Raw genomic sequence first — 13443 nt, forward strand, 5'->3', positions numbered from 1 at the left:
GAAAGAATCTGGCACAGGGGGATGCGCTTCAATGAAAGGCTGTCCAGGAGTGAGGGCTGGGCTCCACGCCAGCTGGAGTCAATGAAAACTGGAATAATGTATGCAGTAGAAAGATGCCACCTCTGCTCTGCTTTTCCTGCTAGCAGCTCTCAGGTACCAACTACAGAAAGATCCAGGGGATTTGGGGTAGCTCCTGCAGCAGAGACTTAAAGCATCTCACCACTGGGTAAATAACCTGTTTCCTTGAGCAAACCCAGGGCAACTGCAGGCACACGACACTTACCTTGGTATAACTTACACCGGTGTATTCCTACTGTTTGGCTTTTTCCCAGAGTAACTACAGCAAGTTTGAGCCAAACACACTGGTACAGGGTGATGCATTGTGTGTCTGCTCCCTTTTTAACACTGGTGTGAAGTGTCCAGTCCCTGATATGGCCTCTACTTGTGTCTACTAGATACACTGCTCTAAATGATGAGCTGGACCCGTCTCAAACCACCCCCAGCACAAAGGAAAAAGAAAGAAGAGAAGCCTCCCTTGATTTACAACAGCCAGACACGGTAATTAAATGGAAAGGAAGATGCGGCTTCTCCAAGGAGCTATCTGCGGCCCATGGGCTGTAAGCTGCTGCGCGGGTCTCTCTGCTTTCCCTAATGAAGGCAGTGCATCTGGGCCAAGTACTTCCAGGAGAAACTCTGAGGCTGTCAGTAATTCAGCATCGGGGATGATTTGAAGAAAGAATGGCCGATTTCTGCTTTAGTTCGCCCCATCCTTTTCCGGCTTTGCTTTCCTCCACACGTGAGATGCAGCTGGGCTGGGCTTTGGCACAGCTCGCAGGTCTCCGCCAAGCCTGAGCGATAGAGAAAGGATGTGAGAAGAGCCGATCGCCTCTTGCTGCAGAGGAAACTTGTTCTCTAGGAGCTTCCAGCTGAGATCTGGGGCGTTTGGCCTCAAACGTGCCAAGCCATGGGGCTGAGGAGGAACTCAGTGAGATCCTAGTGGAGGCACATGGGTCGCGGGAGGACTTTTCCATGAGCATCTATCTGCCTCCAGGTAGAAAGAAGCCCCATCTGCAAACTTCCTCACGGTGCAGCTGGCTGCAAAGCCCCTCGGGACGAATCGGTCAGAGTTGGCTAGCTGATGTTAATGAGACAGGTGCTTCCTATGCCTCTACTATGGGGATTTTCCAGGCATCTGGGCTTTGCTGGTTGCCCCTTCTCCCCTCTTGTGTCAAGGTCAAGGCTACGTGTGTCAGAGTGTTTGTAGGTGTGTAGCTTGCAGCCGTGTTGGTCTAAGGACACAGGCAGACGAGGTGTTTTGGGTAACTCTGATATCTTTAATTAGACTAATTCAAATAGCTGGAAAAATTCTTCTTAGCAAGCTTTCGAGTATAAATACCTGTCACCAGGTATTTATACAAAGGGTATTTATACCCAAAAGCTAAGAAGAATTTTTCCAGCTATTTGAGTTGGTCTAATAAAAGGTATCAGATTTACCCAAAGTGTTTTTAAGCCTCCCAGGCTAGGGATGGGGACTGGGCTGTGCTATTGCTCCTGCTGGGACCAAACCCAGAGGGTCCCGCAGGGCTAGGGGATTTTGCCCCTGAGCTCAGGGTCAGACCAACGCCGCATTTGAGGTCAGAAAGGGATTTTTCCCCCTGGTCAGATTGATACCGGCTCGGTGGGGTTTGCCTTCCTCTGTAGCTGGGGGGCACGGCCTCTGCCTGGGATCTCTTGAGCATGTAATAACAACCTTTTACAGAAGCAGGACGTTGGCTGCTGTGGTCCCCTCGCTTTCCCTGTGGCAGGTTCGGCATGTCTTGTGTTGTGTCAGGGTTGATAGCAGTTTATGAAGAGTTAGATGATAGATTTGTTTGGGATGCTTTGGACAGGGCTGATCCTGCCTCGGTTTCCCCATCATCCTGCAGGCCAGGAGTTGGTGACGGGTAGCCATGTGCAAGATTCATCCTGCAACGTGGGATCTAACTCCCAGGGCATGAAGCCTAGCCTGGTACATCCCTTATCCCTGCCTGCTATCCCCTGCAGGGCCTTCCCTTGCCCCCTTCCCCACTGCCACTGGGGACAGGAAAAGGTGGCACGTGGCATGCATGGCAGAGGCAGGGGCATTGCAAATAAGAACAGGAGCCTGTGATGGCTGGGGAGGGGGATTAGTGACCTGCAGCCATAGCCAGGTCTTAGCTATAAAAGGTTGCCAGCCCCTGCCCCGCACTACATTTGAACCGTGCATGAGAGGCGATGAATTGACCAGTGAGACCGTTCTGGTCACAGCTCGAAAGCTTTATCAGGATATGCAATAGCCCAGACTTATTTAGATCAATAGACAGTGTTTACACAGCCTTGGACTCAGGGAAGAAAACAGGTTCACTGTCTTCTTTGTTCCCCTGGGGACTTGAACTTTGGAGACGTCCAATTTTTGAAGTCCAAAAGTCCCAAATTGGAAAAGTCCAAAATTTCCCTCCAGCCTGTCCCCCAGTATTTATAAGTGGCTGGTCCCAAATATTCTAATGAACGATCCCTGATTGGTTTTATTTAAATGTATTTGTCTCACTGAAACTTTTAGAACTGGATTGAACTAGATTTCTTGCAAACCTGGAAGGCGTATATTAATTGAGATCTACATCCTGGGGAAAGCAGGAAGGAGTCCTTACCTCCTCTCCCTTCCTACTGTAGAAGGCTGTTACCACATTCATCTGTCACCTTTCCACCTTAGCTGATGGGCTGACACCGCTGCTTTGTTTCTACAACTTATCTCAGCACTCGAACAAAAATACATCTGCTCTAGCAAAATAACATTCAATGCATTTGGTTACAGCAATTATGACTTTTAATTCTTTTCAGATGAAGCCACAATATTGAGGATTTGGATGATCTGAAGTATGATTCTTCCTTTTAAGTGTTTCTTTTTAGCCCTTGTGCTCTGTTTGAAGATGAATGGCTTTCTTTTTGCTTTGCTAGCCAAGCTAGGTGTTGCATTCATCTGCGATGGTTCGTGCTAGGGTGACTCAGGCAGAGGTTTCTGGGGCCTTTCTGCCTTACCTATGTTTCTGCAGCTCAGACCTAAATCTTTTGAAAATGAAGCCTGGCGACAGCATGTAGCATTGCCTCACGCTGGGGTGAAATGGGTTAGCTTGCACCCTGGACCAGGAGAGGGTGAGAACCTGGTTTCTACACAGAGCTGCAGTTGCCTTTCTGGGGTGAAATGGGCTGTCTGGAATTGCACAGGGCAGGGCACCAAGGGAGGAAGCCCCTAGAAAGCCCCAGCGCCGGGACATTATCTTGTAACCAGCAGCACAGAGCAGCCAGGATCAAACCAACCTGGTGGAGACAGGACAATGGGGAAGAGCCATAGGCTGGGCACAGATATTGGCTGGGCTGAGCCTGTTGCTCCAGGCCAGGCGGCATGCCCCTGCAAGCTAGATTCAAGCACTTTCCAGGACGAATCCTGCATTTGGGCTGCCAGTCACCAACCCATTGACTTGCAGAATGATGGGGAAACTGAGGCATGCACAACTATCACAGGTTTAGTACAGAACAGGACTGAAATGTATCATCTCACAGGGATTGGACACGTTTTTCATAGATTCATAGATGTTAGGGTCGGAAGGGACCTCAATAGATCATCGAGTCCGACCCCCTGCATAAGCAGGAAAGAGTGCTGGGTCTAGATGACCCCAGCTAGATACTCATCTAACCTCCTCTTGAAGACCCCCAGGGTAGGGGAGAGCACCACCTCCCTTGGGAGCCCGTTCCACACCTTGGCCACTTGAACTGTGAAGAAGTTCTTCCTAATGTCCAGTCTAAATCTGCTCTCTGCTAGCTTGTGGCCATTGTTTCTTGTAACCCCCGGGGGCGCCTTGGTGAATAAATCCTCACCAATTCCCTTCTGTGCCCCCGTGAGGAAAGGAGCATCAGTCAAAATTGAGGATGGGAGTGAGGAGCCCTACCTTTGCATCAGACCTGCCTGGACCTTCAGTGCTGGAGGCTGCAAGTGGGAGAGGAACAGGGGGGGAAAACCCTGGTCACACCCAGGTCGGTCTCCCTTTCAGCCTCTGCTCTCTGCCACCACGTGACACTGAGGACTGGGCAAGATGGACCTAGGGTCTGACCCAGGACGTGGCAGTTGTTATTTAATGTGCTGGGTCAGGTTCTGGCTTGGCTGCTCTGGGCAGGCTTGGCAATCTTGCTGGGAGTGCTGCTTTTAGGACGCTTGTACACATGACGGGGGCGTTATTCCACAGTATCTCAATCTGTTTCCTTTAAATTGACTGCACCTCTGCCGTGGAAGGGACTGAAAATGTCTGGGACAACGGTGTAGTCGTCCCCATCATCCCCCTCAAATGCCCCCTGGGAGTTTGCTGCCTCCAGCAAACTCCTTGCTGGCCTATGTGCACGCTGCACAGGTTGTCTCAGCACGCAGCGCAGATAGCAGTGCCCTGGCAGCAGCCGGATGCAAATGCAGAGACCTGCTCTTCCAGCAGGCTCTAATGAGAGTCATGACAAAGAGCTTCTATTTTTCCTTTTCTCATCAACCAAGTGCAAAACTGACGGTAATTGCTTATCAGCTCTTCGGCCTGACATTTCCATGGCCTTTAGGGCTGCTCTGAAATCACCACTGGAGACAGCTCATTTATATCTGAAAGCACAAGCTGCTCCCGTCTCTCCAGTTTTTCTCCATCTCTCTCTTTTCCAAGATCTCCCGGGTGCTCTGGCTGCATTTCTCAGTAGGATTCCCCTTCCCCCTCTGTCCTACCTGACAGTAGGCGAAGAAGAAAAAGGACTGCTGAATTTTTCCACCAAGAGGGATCGCGAGAAACACAGAGGGCTTATAGCAAGGGTCCCTAACCCCTGCTACTTGAGAGAAAGGAGACCTGCACTGAAGGGCTGCAATAAAGTAGGCAGCTGGACAGGAGCCAGCTGCAGGAAAATAATAAAACCCTTAGGAGCAAAGGGCAGTAGGTGAAGCTGCAACACCTGCAGACCCACTAGGTACTGGGCTAATTAGCAACCCTGGGCCAAGGAGGCTACATGACTTCAAAAGGAGTTGAGCCCAACAAGCCAAAAACCTGGCCCCTCACCAGAACGGTAGTCTGGCCTTGACTGCCCCTAAGAACTGAACTCCTGCTGGCCTGGGCTGCAGCAAGGGGGGCCCAGGCAATACTTCTTTGACAATCCCTTGCAGTCGAGGATGGTTGTCTTCCATGAATGTCTTATCCGTGGGTCCGAAGATGGCTGATGGTAATGAGGTTGACCCAGGATCAACGGACGCCAGGTCGTGAGTGATCTGCAGCTGGCAGAAAACCGGTGGATCGCGTGTGGCGGAGAAGGGTGGTATGGAGACCACAGGCAGGGGTGCCTGGAAAGCACCCTGCAGCAGGAGAGGCTAAAGCTCAGATAGGACCCTTCCAAGGTCTGTGGTCCAGGAAGGTGTGGAGGCTAAAGCCAAAACGTTAAGAGCAGCATTGCCCTGGGACAGGGATGCCATAGGGGGCTGGGCTGAACGGTGAGCAGCTTTGCCTGAGCCAGGGGTACCAGGGAGCTAGGACAATGTGACAGGGCCAGGGACCCAGAGAAAGAGGCAGAGCCTGGGACCTGGAGAATGAAGCTGAGGCTGAGAAAGCCAGACCTGAACAAGTGGGCAGCCTGCAGCTGGAAGAAAGGAGGCTAAACCAGGAGGGCTGGGGCATCTACAGGAAGAATGACGAAGAACCAGCCCAAAGGGCTACAGATCTCAAATGGTGCCCAGGCTCGATGCTGCCTCTTCCCACAGATGCAAAAGAGGAGCCGGAAAGGGCTGGCTTTGCAGACATAGCCCTGCTCTTCTGGGGCTTCGATGTTTTAGTGACCTGGCACTTGGCTAAAAAGGGAAGGGGTCAAGTGCTCTGAAGCACCGGTTCTCCACTGGTGCCGGTGCTAGGCTGCAAAGATAAAAATAGAGATAGGATTTGGGGAGACCTGGTTCCTCAAACAGCCCGGTGGTGCCCAACAGCCATTGCTTCTCGGCTGTGCAAGCTGCAGCAGCTCCTCGAGCTAAAGGGGGACACCTGGGCTCAGTAAGGGAGCTAAGGGGACTGCACAATTGGAAAGGTGAGGAGCTCAGGGAGATAAAAGCTCAGCCCTGCTTCCCAGACAGAGAGGAGCTCATGCCGGCAGGAGGCTGGCAACATAGACAAGACTTTGCAGAGCGTGGAGACCCGAGGTGAGGGTACAGGCTTGCATTTCCACCTGTATGTTGTGTTTAAGTCACTGGAGGATTGGGCTGTGTCTGTAGGGGTGGTGTGGAGGCCGCAGGAGGCTGCCTGAGGAGCACTGTGTGTTTGAGCCCTGCAAGAGGCAGGGGTCCAGAGGGCAGAGAGCCAAGAGGCCAAATGACAGAGCCAAATGCACCAAATTTAAAGTAATACCTGTGAGGCACGGGCATGGTGATGGGGGAGGTGGGAGGCCACAATTGGAGCCCTTAAGGTGAAGTTAGGGCCAAAAGCCATGATTAGCACCCCAAGGCAATTAGGTGGTAGCACCTGGATCTATCAAGAGGGTCAGTTTGGTGCCAACAGGACACGAGTCATGTGAAGCAATAAGTAACTTTGTCAGTGGATGGAGGGTCCGGGGGTGAGGAGGACCATGGGCCCAGCAGAGGAAGGGAAGTGAACCTACCACCAGGATTACTCCAAGGCTTGGGGGCAGCCTACAAATGTGACATCAAGGCTTGGCAGATGAGACAGCAAAAGGGAGTAGGTGGAAGAGCCCGAGTGAAGGGGAAGGATTCATTCAGCCACCAGCGAGCTTCACAGCTGCCCTTGGGGTGGGTGGTGTCACAGGGAGGTTATGGGGCAGCAGGTCAGGGAGGGGAGAGCTATGGGTTGAAAGAGGGTGAGAACGGCTGCTCTCAAAAGAGACTTCCCCAGGGACAAGAGTTAGTTGGGCTGTTGCTAGACTCAAGGAAGTGCCTCTGAAGTCTTGTCCACGCCAGGGTTTAGCCATGCCTGGTTCTCAGGGCAAATCCTGGGGCAATTCCATTGGCACCAGAGCACTGGATGTACAGGAGAGAGAAGCAAAGCTTACACGAGGAGATTTAGCTGCAGGTTTAGCCACATTGAGGGAGCCACTTATGCAGCGCCTGCCTGGACTTGGCTGTATCCTTCAGACAAGAATCTGGAGCCAGATCTGCCTGGGGCTGTGACAGCTGTCACACAGGACCCCTCTCATACTACCCTTCAGTATGGGGATTAGCACCGCTCACTTCCCCAGCCCGTTGGTGGCCTATGTTCTTGCCTGCCACGTCTTGATGCCAAAAGCTGCTTTTCTCGCTGTGCAGCCCCAGGGTGTTAACAGTGGGGGCCTCACAACCACAGGGGCCCCAGCCCAACCAGGGGCTGGCCAAACTTTGGTCATTCATATGCAAGACTATCTTTTCGTCTGGCCTCAATTCCCTACCATTGATATTCCAGGCTTGATTTGCCCTCAAAGCAGTCTCCAGGGCTTGTCTCCCTTGCAAAGTTTATCCTAGTTGGTCCCTGGTCACCAGGAATTCACCCCTGGCAGAGCTCCTGCCTCTCAGCCCACTCCCCTTCATCTGCCTAGTGAGTCCCTTGGCCAGGCCTCTTATATACCCCAGAAGGAGGTGGGGGTCCCACGCTGTGCCTTCAACCTTAAATGCATGTTACCCCTTTCTACATATTACAGGGGCCAGTGCCCTGCATTAGACAGGGCTTCAGTGCAGTGCCCCAGTGAAAAGCTGATGCCTTCTCCGCTCAAGAAGTATGGTGGCAACAAGTGGATTGGAAACATTTTCCCTGGGGAGTGATGGCAGCAGCATGGACACTTTGCATTAGCCCATACTCAGCCCTTTTGGCATGGTCCTGGGAAACGACACCGTCTTGACACACTGTCTGAATCAGATGAGAGTCACAGCAACTCACACAAACACATCCGGGGAACAAATAGTGCCTGAGGCATCACCTGTGTGTCTTCTCTCTCTCCCCTTTGGGGACTTAATATTTCCCTTTCCTTAGCATTGTGCATTGTCCCTCTCACAAGTTAATGGATTATTGTCTTGTCAGGAGCAGATGCATCACGTTGCTGCAGGCCAACACGCATCTCCACCTTTAATACCCCAAAATGCCTCAAGCCCTGGATATTCAGCCAGACTCTCAGACCCTTGGGAGAGAAGGCGAGAAACATGGGTTGATTTTCTTCGGCTGCTGAAACTGTCACCTCTACAAACAACCAGCTTTCCCAGCCACAAAGCAAAACAGCAAGGCCCACAGCCTTGTTCACCTTCACAATAATTCAGTGGTTCTCAACCTTTCCAGACTCCAGGTGCCCCCTGTTAGACTCCAGGCTTCCTTGGAAAATGCCAGCTCTGAGCTTTCACATGGCTTTTGACTACAGAAAAAATCCTAGAGCCATTCTTCTGCTGCCAAGAACTCAGCAAGGCCCCAGCACGGCAGGAGGGTTTGGATATGCTGGATTCCTATTGGAAATCTCTGGGTTTATCTTGTGAATCTCCATGTTAATCCCCGCCCCGGTCTCCAAAGCCACTCAGTCAATTTGCCAAAGGCTGTGTTTGTTTTCAAAATGTGAAGACAACTTCCCTGTCGATACTAAGCTGATCCATTGACTCAATGCACTCGTAGCAGACCCCAGGAGTCCCTGGCAGCCGCTTTCCACCAAGGCACGATGTGGGATGGCATATAACTCGTGCCCTGGCTTTCATTAAACCAACTAAAAATGTCTGCGGTTGCTACAAAGCAGCTAACAAAGACCTGCTCATCCTATTTGGAAAGCACCACGAATGCACAGTCATCCGCAAGCAGCGGCTCACAATGCATGGTTGAGCAATGCTCCAGAGATGCCAAATCTTCGCCTTGTACCGGCTGGACCGCCATCAGCTGCCTGCTCCCCAGGCGCCGTGGAGAACAGCAGAAATGAAAGCAGCCTGAGGCCATAATGCTGTTTTGGTCCAGGAGAGATGGGGATAGGCTCTGAAAATGCAGTGCCATGCACGTCTCTATGGAGCTGACGCAGGTCTATGAGGGTCTTTTCAGGACACTTGAGCCTGTCCAGAAGGCTCCATGGTTGGATTCACTGCCCTTCTCAAAGCTTTTCTTTGATAAAGTGTCAGTGAAAGCTGGAGAGAGATCACAAGTCTGCTCACATATCCCTGGGGCCTGTCTAAAAAGCACGTTCCTTGCCCGTGACCTGCTCTAAAGCAACATGGAGATTTAGGAGTTTGTTGTCTCCCATTTGCAAGAACAGTTTGTTAAGGAGGAGTTGAGATAGCACCGTATTTTCTGGTGAACACACACCTTCCCCCTCCCTCAGCCCCCCCCCCCCCCCCCCCCAACCTCAGCTGCTAGAAACTGGGATGTGCATTTTAAGAGGGAAAATACAGTGATATCAGTTTCTACCTCTGCTGGGGGAAGTGACAGTAACACCGCGGCGCTGCATATGGGGCTCCCTAGCTGCTGGCTGTGAACACTTTCTCTTCTCGTCCCCCACTTCCCAGGCCCTCACCCCCTCAGCCAAAGACTCCTTCTGTAGACACAAGGCAAGATATTTTTGTCTTCATTCTTCCTTTCAAAAACAAGGTGTGTATCCTATTCAGGAGGCACATTGTATGGGAGAAAGTGTGGTATTATCCCGGGTGTCAGTAACAACAGTTACCGTATTCTGGCCCGTCGCCTTTTCCCTTGTAGATCTTAATTACTATTGCATCTTTTGAGAACAGAGCTGTAGCAGAGAGATCATCCTACAGCTTGACCTCAGCAAATTAGTTTCTATGTAAAAATAGCGTGCACATAAACCTTATGCATAGGTTGTACACTGTGCTTTCAGGATCTAGGTGCAGCAAGCCCTGCTTGCCAGTGAGGTGCAGGTAGAAGGGAAGGGGAAGATGCCCAGCCGGGAGCATATCACAGGGCTAGCTGAAAGAGAAGAGGGAGGCAGGAGGAGCTTGTGGAAACCTGAAAACCTTGAGTGCTTGGGGAAAGGAGAAAAGGCTGCATGGTTTTCTGTTTGGTTGATCTTCGTGGTAGATGTAGGAACCCAGGGAACCGTTCACACTGCAACAACTTGCCCTGAAGCCAACCTAGTTTTAAAAGCAAGCAACCAGGGTACTCATGGGGTAAGGAGGCATACCAAAGGAGACCTCCTGCGCCAAACTAATGCAAGGCACCTAGCATGCCGGTGAGACTTAGCTTCTGCCAGGCACACCAGGAGCGCAGCACTAGCAGTGCTCATAAGGATAGTTTCTATCTCTACCGTGCGTTAGTCCCTGAGCTGGAGCCTTGCCATCCCTTATCCTCTCCTTTCCCTGTCTCCCATCACACTGGAAGCTCCCATTCAATAGTTATGTCTGAGCTTTCTTTGAGGCCTGGTAAGCCCCAGATCATTCAGGATCCCCAAGCACATGTTGGAAGAGGCAGGCCCATGTTCTCCCTTGGCTTGGGATCTTCCAGCTCATGTTGGGGCTTCAGCGGGATCATGCAGCCCTTGCTATCTCTCCTGCCCAGCCGGCCTGAGCTATTTAAAGCATGCTGCCATTGGGCTGCCAAGTCTAGCTCGGTGTAGGAGCAGCCCCAGCTGGGACCGGGTTGCAGACAGGATGTCTGAAGGCTGGTCTCTGTTGCCAAGAAGGATTGCACTCTTTTGACAGCGTGCCCTGTCTCGAATGCAGCCCTCTCTTCAGGTCCCGCTGGTGCATTCGTCCAGCACAGCCCAATGTGGCATCTGGACCTTTCCCGGGAAGTGAGGGCCTTTTGAGCTGCCGCACCTCGAAGGGGCTGCACGTCACACCAAGTTGGTGGTCCTGTTTCAGTGATATGCTTGGCCTAGGGCAGTATCGAGTCTCTTCTGAACCTATCCCAGCCTGAGTCTGGGAAGCTCTGCATTAATGCAGCACCTGGACTGGAGGGTGAAGTCTCTTGAGGACTCTTGGATAAAAAAGCAGAGCTGTCATATGCATGGGCAGATCTAGGATTTTGAAAAGGGGGGGGGTGCAGATGCTGTGGTGCACCATCCCATATAACACAACATACATTTGTCCTCAGTTAAAATTAAACTGGAAGCTTTACTAATACACTGAGGGCCTAGGACTTGATTATTCAGTTTAAGATCAAAGCAGGAATGAATATAACTGTATAGGAATGCGCATTATAAATGCACAGATCATATATTAAGTTTAAAAAATGTGACAAAATAGGCGAAAGACATTGTTTTATTAGTCCAGGATACATTGGGAGTTAAATGTCCCTCTCTTCCTCAGATCCATAAAACAAAATCTCACCTTTATGAGCATCTTGAGAGGGCATCCAACACTTCGCTCTCAGCCATTTCCACACTTGAGTCAGCGTTCCCCTGAGTCCACGTCATCCCACCTGTTTTTAGCTAGACCTAAAAACAGACGGCAGGGCTGAGAAACAAGAGAGGTGGGTACCAGGAATGGCTAGCAGACGCCAGAACTGCAGAAGAAAGGATACCTTGATGACTGGAACAACCAGGCTATTAAAAAGGAGAGAGAGTCATTAGCACCTGAGATTCACGGGAATCAGGACATGATAATGAGCAGTGAAGCCAGTTGACTCCCTCAGCAGTAGGCAGCTGGTATTAAAGTTGAGGTGGAGCAGGAATCAAAGCGGGGTAAACCCCCCCACCCCGGTGCATTCACCAGCACCATCCAGCAGGAACCTCCCCCTGAAACGAGAGGGAAATGAGCCTGTTTTCAGTTAAATAAATCATCTCCCCGGGGTCATAGTCGCTCTCATGAATATTCACTTAATGCAATGAATCCTGGTATGGGCTCAACCTGAAACCGCAGGTCCAAACCCCTGGCATTGGAGGGAAGTTGTGGCCACACACTGTGGTCCGAACCCCCCAGCTTGGACCCGGCTGTATCACGATCTGCCTGGACCCTTATACCCCTTATACTTAACTTCCTACCCGTTGGGCAGGGGGCTGGACTCGATGATCTTCCGAGGTCCCTTCCAGCCCTAATGTCTATGAAATCTATGAAATCAAATCCTGGGAATACTCCAGGGCTCCTCTCCAATCCCAGGGCACCCCTGCGTTCCCTGTTTCAAATGCGATTAACTTATAGGCTACCCCTTGGACAAGCAAACTTGGGCCCATGTCCTAACTCCTCTGCCTGAGTTTATCTACATGTAATCAGGCATGGCCAGGGCTGCTCATCCATCAACTTCCCAAATCCGGCAAGGAAGAACGATCAACCCCCTGTTACCGATGAAGAATCAGGGGAGTAGCAGAGGTTGACAGACTGGCTCAAAGTCACGTAGGGTAACACAACCCAGGCTCTCCTGACTCCCTTCCCGCTGCTTTGGCAGACCAGAGCATCCGCACAGCACAGAGGTTCAGGCCATCTCACGAGTTCAACGGCAGATGTGCAGTCAGCTGGTCCCCAGGGGATGCACAAAGGCTTTTTATGATCTCTCTTCAAGCACCCAGCCCGACACACACACATGCACACGCATGCAGACATATGCACACATGCATGCACGCGCAGGGGGAGAGGCATCTGTAGCCATACGTGGGGAAGGAATGACCCCTGGTGGCAGATGCTGCTGATTCAGCTGTGTTAAGGGCTGGATTTTCCTCCTAACTGAATTGCAGTTCATGCACATTGCCCATATATGCCCTATATATGGGGCATATAGCGCATTGCAATATATGGGCCCATTGCCCATTGCTTCCCGACAGCACGATCACCATTAGCCCTGCTGTTGCTCTAACCAGTTCAGACATGAGCACGGCACCGAAGGGCAGCACCGGACGACTTTCCATCAGCCGCGGTAACAAAGCATGCCAAAAAGGAGACCGCTGGGTTTCTCGCTGCATCCTGGGCCCCGGGCTTGGCTTCTCTATATGATATTCACCCCTTGCTAGCAGTCTGGGGGCTGTTACAGAAGGATCTCAGAGCTTCGTAGGGACAGCAGCCTTGCAACTAGGGTTGTCAACTCTGTTTGAATCGATTCCAGGAGTTTTCATCACACGATGTAATGACATGGATGACTGATCTACTGTCCTGTACTCAGGAAGACAAATATACATTACTATTACATTTAAAAAAAACCCCACTGGACTACTGTGTAAATTGGATTCAACATTGAATATTTATTTTAATGAATGCCCTATCATTTATCTCCTGGGTGACACTCAGCAATCTCCTGGAGATTATATTTAATTCCTGGAGGCTCCAGGGCAATCCTGGAGGCTTGGCAACCCTACTTGCAACGTGGCAACGGAGTTATTGGGCACATACAGGCACAAAGAGAAGCAAAAGATGTATGGCAGGTTGATAGGAGGGCCAAGAAGAGAAGCCCAGAATTTTTGCCATGGCCTGAGCCAGAGGAAATGCTGTTTTACACCATGCGTCATTAACTTGCAGTACTTGTTGCCTTATAGGTTATAGAA

The sequence above is a fragment of the Alligator mississippiensis genome, chromosome 1, assembly GCF_030867095.1.
Source record: "Alligator mississippiensis isolate rAllMis1 chromosome 1, rAllMis1, whole genome shotgun sequence".
In the NCBI taxonomy this organism is placed as follows: domain Eukaryota; kingdom Metazoa; phylum Chordata; order Crocodylia; family Alligatoridae; genus Alligator; species Alligator mississippiensis.